The sequence below is a fragment of the Saimiri boliviensis genome, chromosome 8 (assembly GCF_048565385.1).
Source record: "Saimiri boliviensis isolate mSaiBol1 chromosome 8, mSaiBol1.pri, whole genome shotgun sequence".
NCBI lineage: Eukaryota > Metazoa > Chordata > Mammalia > Primates > Cebidae > Saimiri > Saimiri boliviensis.
In genome coordinates this window covers 93,736,031-93,746,996 of record NC_133456.1, presented here as the reverse complement: position 1 = coordinate 93,746,996, position 10,966 = coordinate 93,736,031, and positions in this window count along the sequence as shown.

The following is a 10,966-nucleotide window of genomic DNA, read 5'->3' as shown; positions in this document are numbered from 1 at the left end:
TCTTATTTGATTGTCTTAATATCTCAGTGTGAAAGAATGGGAAGATATCTTCATTTTACAGGAAAGTTAAGGAGCATGTGAAAGGTAACACTTACTTGAGGTTAGGCCAAGAAAGACCGTCCAATATCTCCATGAATAAACCTTAATTTCTTTCTTTTTCTTTTTTTTGAGACGGAGTTTTCGCTCGTTACCCAGGCTGGAGTGCAATGGCACGGTCTCGGCTCACTGCAACCTCCGCCTCCTGGGTTCAGGCAATTCTCCTGCCTCAGCTTCCTGAGTAGCTGGGATTACAGGCACACGCAACCATGCCCAGCGAATTTTTTGTATTTTTAGTAGAGACGGGATTTCACCATATTGACCAGGATGGTCTCGATCTCTTGACCTCGTGATCCACCCGCCTCGGCCTCCCAAAGTGCTGGGATTACAGGCTTCAGCCACCGCGCCCAGCCTGACCTTAATTTCTTAAACCAGCTATTTCTTGTCTTTGAAGGCTGTTCACTTTTTGGATAGTATGAACCCAGAACTTAGGGACATTTGTGTGTCTAATAACAACTCTCTTGAAAGCTTTCTGAGAATACGATGAAGATGCTGTGGTTGAATGTATAGAAAAGATGACTATGTCTTCCATGAAAACAGGATAGTACCATTACCATGATCTTTTGGATATAGAGAGAGGTAACTTTCTTTTTCTTTTTGTCTTTTTGTTTTTTTCCTTTCTGTGAAGAACAGGGTCTCGCCACATTGCTCAGGCAGGTCTCGAACTCCTGGGTTCAAGCTATCCTACCGCCTCTGCCTCCCTAAGAGCTGGGATTACAGGCGTGAGTCACAGTGCCCGGCCCAGAGAGAGGTAACTTTCTTAAAGAAAAATTAAAAAGCTGCAGTTAGAGTCATAATAGGATCACCTTTGTTCTAGACTGTGTATATGGTATATTAATGACATTTAATATATGATTTAATCCCCTAAATAAGCTTATCTCCCTTTAACAAGGAATAAACTAGGACTAGAGATTTGTATAACTTTGGTGTGCACACTCTTTCTACAGTTCTAGAGGCATACCGAAAAAAGAAAAAAAGGCGACACTCTTGAGCGTAGTCGTAAGTTATCTTCTTGGCTCTATCACTAACTTCTTTTATGATCCTGATCCCCAGAAAATACTCTGCACTTCTCAGGTCAAGTCTTAAGTCCTTATTTAACTCTAAAAATTTGTAAGTATAGGAGCTATAATTCAAAATGCACCTCTAAAATGCTTAGAATTTGACTTTTGTTTGTAAAATGCAACAGATATTAACTGTCTGCCACCTCTTAGCTGTTTTAACTTTGTCTAGTCCAAAGACCTCTATTTTCCTCCAGTGAACACTGCTTTTCCCAATCATAGTGCAAGAACCTCAGGCAGAATTGTTTCCTTTTCTAACTTCCTGAACTGACATGTGACTTCAGCCTCATTGATCATATGCTCTTTACCATGGTAATTCAGGGGTGGGAAGTAACCCAATTCCGATCAAAGAGATCAGGGCTGAGAGTTATTTTTCCAAATTAGTCTAAGGAAAGCTTGTTTTCTTTCTTGCTGAACCTGGAGGCAGAATGACATAGGGCTGGAGCTGCTGATGGCTCTTAGTGGAACCTGAGAATTAAAGCAATTTAATTGCACAGGCAAGAGAAGGACATAAAATATGACCTGTCAATATTGTTTGAATCCCTAAGTCAAAAGTTTTCTAAAAATTTTAAGTGATACGAGTAATAAATTTCCTTTTTTCTGTTTAAATAAGCTTGGTTTGATTTTCTATCACTTGGAACTGAAAAATTTCTAGCCAATACTTATACCCCGAGCACATCCTTTATTGGCACAGAAAAATTTGGTTGATTTAAAAGCTAGAACATTGGGTGACAGAAAAGAAACAGAGGGTGATTATTATGGGTTTAGGCCAGGGATGCCTTTGTGACAAAGGACTCAATTTAATCTGAGCTCCAGCAAAGCAGATGACTCATTAGAAAGCTTTTGGTTATAAATGAAAGAATGTCTCTTTCAAACAGGATTAAACAATAGAGGTAGTTAATGACACAAGTAACTGTAAGGACTAAAGGTTCATCAAGATCAAGCAGATCAACAATATTACAAAGGTCCGATTTATTTCTATATTTCTGCATCACCTTTTGCAATGGCTGTTTCATCTTAATGCTGTCACTAAATGGTCACCAGCAGTTATAAGAGCTACAAACCACTTTGTTCTCTTCTTACAAGTCAAGAGAACATTATTTCCCACAGCTCTCTTAAAAGTGTAAGGAAGCTTCTTTTTTAGAAGCCCTCATTAAATATCTGCTCATAACTAATTGGCCCTCCTTGGTTCCTGTGCCTGAAACCCTACCTGTGGCGGTGGGAACTGAATGTGCTAATCCACTTAATGGGACTGGGTTTAGCTTCACCAGAAGCACAAAAGCTAAGTGAGGGGAGAGAAGGAGTGAACATATCACAATCATGATCAGGATAGTATCGCCAAGAGGATGAGAGAGTCAGATACTGGACAATGAAAAATTACAAATGTTACATACAGCATCAAGTGGCCAAACAATTACAGCAGATTAGATCTGAATAAAAATTATGTGGGCCCTAAGTCTGTGGGCTGTGTTTTTGTGCCAAACTGATTAATTTCCACAGCTCTTCAGGTTGTGGAGTATACCTGAAAGGACCTCAATGAAAAACTTATGTTGAGTAAAGAATGGGATGGGGCCTGTTGAACCAGGTGGCCTTGACTGCCTTTAGGAAGGCTCTCTCTAAAGTCATATGTAATGTGTAAAATCTGGATTAATTAATTCTGATGGATACAATTTGAACGTGAATGAAACTCTCTGTATATGGTGAAGCCAAGCTGTTTCCAGGAATGAAGATTTCTGTTATACTGAATATTTTGGTATAAACATAAATGTATATAGTTTGATGTCCATGTTAACCACAGAACATGGGATTTGCCTCCATAAAGCATGCAAAATTGTATGAGGCAACCCTATGGTTTCACATTTTCATTTCTCTCTGTAATTGATGTATTCATTTCACAAGTATTTAGTAGTCTCACTGTATGCCAGAAACCATGCTACTCACTAGGTTATACAGTGGGCCCATGGTCCAAACTCTGCATTAAGTCCCCACAGAAATGTTTATAAGGTAAACTAGGAAGGAATACTAGTAATGAAAGGATTTGCATGCAAGACAGCCAATGTTTGATAAATGCCCTTACCAAAATTATCATCTCTACTTACAGATAAACAGGACTTCAGACAAGACAATAAATTCTTTATTCTCATACTCTCTAGGAGTTAACAAATCAGCCATCGTATCATGCAGTGAGAGAAGTTTATGATGTATATAAATTCTTGGAATATAGGATTGATTTCTGTTTGGTATCCTGCTGTATTTCATTTTAGTTTTCAATTCCTATAAGTTTTAGCCATCATATAAGAATTCAGTTGGATTCATAAAAGTATTATTGATAGTTACTCTTATTTTCAGCTTTCCACATATCTTGGCTTAAGATACTTATAAAGTCATATAAGTAATTTAACCAATAAAATTATCAAACATTTAGCATATTTAAATCTCAGTTGATCCACAAGGCGTGAATTACAACCAACATAAACACCTCTTCTTAAGAGATACTGAATTTTCAGTTCTGATTCAAAGACATTTATTAATTCTTTAAGAACTAGTTGAGTACGTGCAGCACTATAATTGATGCTATTAATACAATGAATTAGTTAGAAATCTGGTTGCTGGTGAAATAAACAGAGCCCAACTAGCTTAAACAAAATACAAAAGAAATTAAAAATGAAATATTTTGACTAATTTAACCAAACTGTAGATGGGGCAGAAATGGAGCCAGTGTTAGGATGCCATAGCACCAGAAACTCTAATACCTTGGAGCTCCTTCTTTCTGTCTCTCTCTCTCTCTTTTTCTCTTTTATCTTATCCCTTAATATGCATGTCGACCTCATTCCCATAAGCCAGTTGCTCTGGTGAAGGTGGATTCATGGCATTAGACATCTCTGGAATTATATCCATGTGACCTACTAACCAAGAGGAAAACAGTACCTTCCCCACCATGTTCAGTTTAATGACTCCACTGTGAGTCATATGCCATGTCCTACCTCAACCACACAGGTGTTGGGGGCTCATTGGTTAAACCTAGGTCACAAGCCAAAAGCTTAGGCCAAAGTTAGTATAATTTTCCAAAGAAATGTAGAAGAAATCATCAAAACAGATGTGATTCCTGCATCATCGAGCTTGAAGTATAACATGCAGGACAAACTGTGAACCACATAAATTCATATTAATTACAATTGAAATGAGTGCTACTTAGAAGAAGTACAAGGATATTCTAGAAAACATAATATAGATAGTCAGAAAATGATTTTTCCAAGAACGTGATGCCTAAGATGACATACAATGAAAGCACAGGAGTTAACTACATAAAGAGGGTGAGACGTTCCCAGGCAGAGGGGAAAAGGGGAAAAATGGAAAGTATAATGAAAGCCCAGAAATATGCTTTACAGAGTCAAAATCAGAAGGTTAAAACATCAAAAGGGATCTTGGATAACCTTTAATAATATTTTTTTCTAACTTCTAAGAGTCTGTGAGAGTTAACATTTTATTCACTTCATTAACATCATTTCTTAATCCAGTTACGCTTACAGAACAAGCACAGGGCTAGGATCAGAAGATCTACTTCTGACACTGCCTATGCTAGATGACCTCAAGCAAATCAAGGGTTTTTCCTTGTCGAGCATTTTTCCTCCGGGTGCTCCATTTTCTCATCTTTATATGGAGACTGGATTGGGCTAAGACATCATTTTTAACAGTCTGTGTATCATGCAAATGGTAGAAGCTTTGAGATCAGTAAGATTTGAGATTAATTTGGGATGAGGGCAGAATGGGATGAAGCATTAGCCCCCTGGAGTGCCATATGATTAAGGGAACTAAAACTTTATCAGGGTGATAAAAAAAATCACATGGAAATACAGTGAGATGAAAAATATATATGTTTAGCAGAGTCATCGACAGGAAAGATTCATTTAAAAGGACTACTTGGATGAGTCACCCAGGTTGGGGATAAGACCTCCAAGTGACATGCTCATGGAAGAGGTGACTCTCAGCTATCTTCTAAGGAAAAAAGGCTAGATAGCTGAGTAGTTTTGTTTTTCTGATTAGGGTTGACTAATTTGTCATCAAAGTGAATTGTTTAGGAAAATAAAATAGAGGATGAAAAATGCTAACCAGCCATGGTCCTCATCACCACCTATTTTCTATATAAACCTCAGACTATACTATCTTCTAAAACTGAAAACATATATACTGGCTGGGTGTAGTGGTGCATGCCTGTAATCCTAGCAGTATGGGAGCCTGAGGTGGGAGGATTGCTTGAACCTAAGAGTTTGAAAACAGCCTGGGTAACATGGTGAGATCCCATCTCTACAAAAAATAAAAAAATTAGCCACATATAGGGGTGTGTGTGCCTATAGTCCCAGCTACTCAGGATGCTGAGATGAGAGAATCCCTTGAGCCCAAGAGATTGAGGTAGCAATGAGCTGTGATTGCACCACCATACTTTAGCCTGGGTGACAGAGTGAGACCCTGTGAAGGAAAGCAAAGGAAAGGAGAAGGGAGCGGAGGGGAGAGGAGCGGAGGAGAAAAAGAAAGAAAAGAAAGAAAGAAAGAAAGAAAGAAAATAAAGAAATATAAAGAAAGAAAGAGAAAAGAAAAAGAAAGAAGAAGGAAGAAAACATATTTACTGCATATTGGTTTGAAAGGTTGCCAAAGTATTAGGCCGTCCAGAATACAAGCTTTTGTACAGTTCTGGTAGGGAGGAGTGCCTATTAGATTATTGAACATCACACTACTGCACTTAACTAAGGTAAGAGACAGAGGTGAGCAAGTCTTTTTTTTTTTCCTTTTTTTGAGATAGGGTCTCACTCTGTTGCCCAATCTGGAGTGCAGTGGTGCAATGATAGATTATTGTAACATGAAAATACTGGGATCAAACAGTCCTCCCACCTTTAGCCTCCCTAGAAGCCAGGACTGCAGGAGTAGGCTACAATGCCTGACTAATTTTTTTTTTTTCCAGTGGAGACAGGGTCTTGCTATGTTGCTCAGGTTAAGCTCAAACTCCTGGCCTCAAGTGATCCTTCTGCTTCAGCCTTTTAAAGTGGTGGGATTACAGGTATGAGGCACTGCATTAGGCCTGGGCAAATCTTAACACTATTCAAATGTTTGCCAGAGGACATTTAGCATCAGATCCCAAGATAGAGGCATAACTTTGTGAGTTATCTGGTAAAGTATACCATCATTCAAGGATTATCACCTGTATACAATAGCAGTCCTGCCGTAGACACCCCCTAACCAAGAAGAGAATGTTGAGAAAGCCTCGAATTCTCACAGGGCTGACAAGGGAAGGTTGTAAGTAGGGCCACTGTGATCAAAAGCACTGACTGTGACCTCAGACTGAAATTCGGCAACCTGATACAGTAATAGCTAATCAGGAGAGTAAAAGGCTGAAGGTACAATTATATGTTTCTGGGACACTGGTAGACATAGAAGTCAAATATCAATATTCATCTTTGCCAAAAAAAAGTAGATTTAGAGTATTTTTGAGCTCTTCAGAGGCAATGGCTGTAAATATCATTTATCCTATTATGTGTTTTCTGGAAAGGAACACATACAGACTAATCTGGTTGTTCATTGCAATGAAAGGAGTCATCAGGATGCATTTTTAATCCAAATAGATCTCTTGTGAAATTATTTTCCGGAGACATACTCTAACGACACAAACTAAAACAGAATCTGCAGCTAATTTTGGAGTCAGCAGAGAGCACTGAGATTTCAGGAGTCTTTACTTAGTGCCACTTTCCTTTATAAATAATCAGAGGAAAGCAAGGTGGTAGTTTGGTATCCTTTGTTTGCCTATTTTGTTGTTAACTTTGAAGGAAAGATTGAAATTAATTTTAAATAATATCTGCATTCTTATCAATTCACAAGAGCTTTATTTTGGTTTGTTTTCAGAAAATTATCTCTCGATTTTTAAAATATTCCAATGTTTTAGTCCTTTTTTTCAAAAGAGAATATTCTGATAAGGTATATTCTAGACTACTAGCAGAATTAGGTTAAAACTTTTCATGCTTTTTTTCCTTGATTAAGCTGTCTTTACTTATTTTAGGCCTTGTTTTTCCTTTTTGATGATGCAGGTATCTCCGTAATTCACTGCAATTATATGAAAATTTGACATAATAAAATTTCAACTCACCTATACATTTACTAGTTAAAAAGAGAATTTCTCCCATTATCTTTATGATCAGAGACTAAATTTCACATCTATCAATTCCTCATGCAGTGCTTTGAATTGTGTAAACAGTAAATCCTTGATGAAGATAATCATAAACAAGATAATGGTAACAATCATGAGCATCAAATAAAAATAATATATGAATAATAATTTTCTAAACTGTACATCTCTATAAACATAAAAGCAATGTTGAATAGATCTAATTTGTCATCAATAATCATAGATTACCGTATTAGTGATGTTAATATTATTCACACAGTTATGTAATGGTCTGACTTTCTCATCACCTCATTTTGCAAGTATTTCAGGATAAATGTGTACCATTCTGAGTTCTTCAGAACAAAAGATAAATGGAGACTTATCAGCAATTTAGCAACCTCAGTAATATTAAAGTTGTTAAAACAATTAAATACAGACCTAAAAGCAAACAAATATGCTATATTTGCAACCCCAAAATGCTACCTTTAAAAACTACATATACAAATGTTGGTTTTATTTCCAAAGGTCAAAAAAAAGAGGGACAGATTTTGTTCCTGAACATTATGATGAACAGTTTAGTGAATAAAATAACTAAAATACACTATACACATAAGTTGAAGTCATTTGAATGTATAATCTGTATATTAGCTTCATTAACATATTCACCTTTTCACACCATCTGATCATTGCCAACAAATTATAAATTGGTGTCTCAAAAAATTACCCAAACATGTTCCAAAGAAAAACAGTGCCAGAGGTGGAGAGGAAACCAAAAGGTCAAAACGAACTGTTTCCCTCAAATGGGGCCAGAATGCCTTAAAGCATTCAATTTGCAGCTAAATAATCTGACTTAAATACTTGAAAATAATGCAGATGGAAGGACTGTGAATGTTATTAGAAGCATGAGATTTCCACTGGTGATTTTCTCACATTTCTGTTATTGTTACTTAAAAAGTGAAAGTGCTATAGGAGTGCTCCCCACACACTCGGTTAACATACATGACCCCAGCCCTTCAAAAAATGCCTAATGCTATAAAAGAGTACCATGCCAAGATGTGTCCCTAAATAAAGAGACAGATAGCTAGGTGAATGGAGGCTGGGGAACCTCTCAAGAATCCTAGCAATTGCAGAAATCTGAGCCTCTTGGACACTTGTCTTATGAACAATCACATGGCAAATCAGTGAAGCTCACTTATGATTTGGTAATGATTGCAAAAAAAAAAAAGATTTCTAAAAGGAAAAGATTGTAGAGTCTGAGGTCTCAGCTAAGATCTGTAATGTGTGCCAAATTTACCTATACTTCTAAGTATAAGTCCACTTTCTGTATGGATAGACACTGAAAGTCAAGCCTACTGACTGCTAGATAGGTTAAGCAATGATTAGAACTGATAGTAAACAGATAAAAAATATTGCTAATGAATTTTCTACTACCTCCACAGAGCATAGTAGGGCCTCCCAGCTTATTAGTATTATTCCTGTAGAGTCTAGAAAGTAGTAAGTTTTATTGTCAGGGTTCTCAAGATTGTGAGAGTTTTAAACGTATTTTCATAGTGGTGACACACTCTAGTAAAAATGACAATCATCAACAATAAATAAGACATTGACTTGATTCCAGAAATCAACACAGTCATAATCATATGCAAATGTGGTAGGTATATAGAATCCACTGATGCTCACACGGATGCATTCGGGACCTCTCAGAGGTCAGGAGAGACCCAGAGCATTTTTATTTTCTGACATCCCTGGCATCTTAAAAATTAGAAAATACAGGCCTGGCATGGTGGCTCGTGCCTGTAATCCCAGAACTTTGGGAGGCCGAGGTGAGCAGATCACCTGAGGTCCGGAATTGGAGACCAATCTGATCAACATGGAAAAACCCCATCTCTACTAAACAACAATAATAAAAAATACAAAATTAGCTGGGCATAGTGGTGCATGCCTATGATCCTAGCTACTTGGGAGGCTGAGGCAGGAGAATTACTTGAACCTGGGAGGCAGAGATTGCAGTGAGCCAAGATGATGACATTACACTACAGCCTAGGCAACAAGAGTGAAACTCCATCTCAAAAATAAAAAAATTTAGGAAATACTAAACAAAAATTATGAAATATTTCAAATGTTTACATTTAACAAATTAGTGTGCAATAAATGTCTTTTTTCAATTCTACTAGTATTTCTGAGACTACATATTCTTCCTTCTTAGTTGAAGATGAGATCAAAAATTTAAATTTCAGCCACTGCCCTATTGTGATTGCTAGCCTTGCCCTGTGACATGGGATTTGATTTTCAAATGTGAGTATTTGTATGTGGAGGGGGAAGAATAATAGACAAATACTTTATACAAATATCACTATATTGGGAAGAATTACAGACAAATAGAAAATACTGTTTGAATGTCAAAAAAAGTCAAGGATGGAGAAGATGAATAAATAATGTATCAAAGGCATAATATTTGTACCTGGCGTGGTGACTCACACCTATAACCCCAGCACTTTGGGAGGCTGAGGTGGGCAGATAACAAGGTCAAGAGACTGAGACCATCCTGGCCAACATGGTGAAACCCAGTCTCTGCAAAAAATACAAAAATTAGCTGGGCGTAGTGGCGCATGCCTGTAGTCCCAGCTACTCCAGAGGCTGAGGCAGGAGAATCACTTGAACCTGGGAGGTGGAAGTTGCAGTGAGTTGAGATCGCGCCACTGGACTCTAGCCTGGCAACAGAGCAAGACTTCGCCTCAAAAAAAAAAAAAAAAAAAAAAAAAAAGAGACCGGGCGCGGTGGCTCAAGCCTGTAATCCCAGCATTTTGGGAGGCCGAGGCGAGTGGATCACGAGGCCAAGAGATCGAGACCATCCTGGTCGACATGGTGAAACCTTGTCTCTACTAAAAATACAAAAAAGTAGCTGGGCATGGTGGCACATGCCTGTAATCTGAGCTACTCAGGAGGCTGAGGCAGGAGAATTGCCTGAACACAGGAGGTGGAGGTTGTGGTGAGCTGAGATCGTGCCATTGCACTCCAGCCTGGGTAACAAGAGCGAAACTCCGTCTCAAAAAAAAAAAAAAAAAAAGAAAGAAAGAAAAAAGAAATTTAAACATGACTTCTCACTTTAATTATTCTCTAAAATAGTATATTATATTCTAGTCACTGGAATGCATGTCCTGTTACTAGAAGGCAAGGACAGTGTGTTAAGCACATAAGACAAGTACTGGACTTTCAAAGGTGAGCAAAACAGCATTATCCCATAACATTGTCCTAGTGTTCCCTGGAATGTTGTCAATGCTCAAAAAATATTTGTATATAAATGAATGAAAGCTCATTTTATTGCAATGTTATGTAATAGGTCGATTTTGGTTATAGCAGTTTGCATCTCATGACTCCTATTCCTTTTCTTAATCAAGTTGGAGAAACTCCAATACAGAGTGTATCTCTGGTGCTTTATTTCTTAATATACTTACTTTTTGCTTATCAGGCAATTTTTGGTTTGCTGGCCTTAAGAAAGAGGAGCCTTTCAGTAGTAGTTTGAGATTGTGGCTTTCATGAGATATGTGATCAGTCTTGCATCCAGTGCATGAGCTCTTGCTAAGGGCAAGTATTAGATGAACCCTCTACTTGAATCCAATGCTTTGTGAACACTATTCAACTTTCAAGACATGGTAAGCCAAGA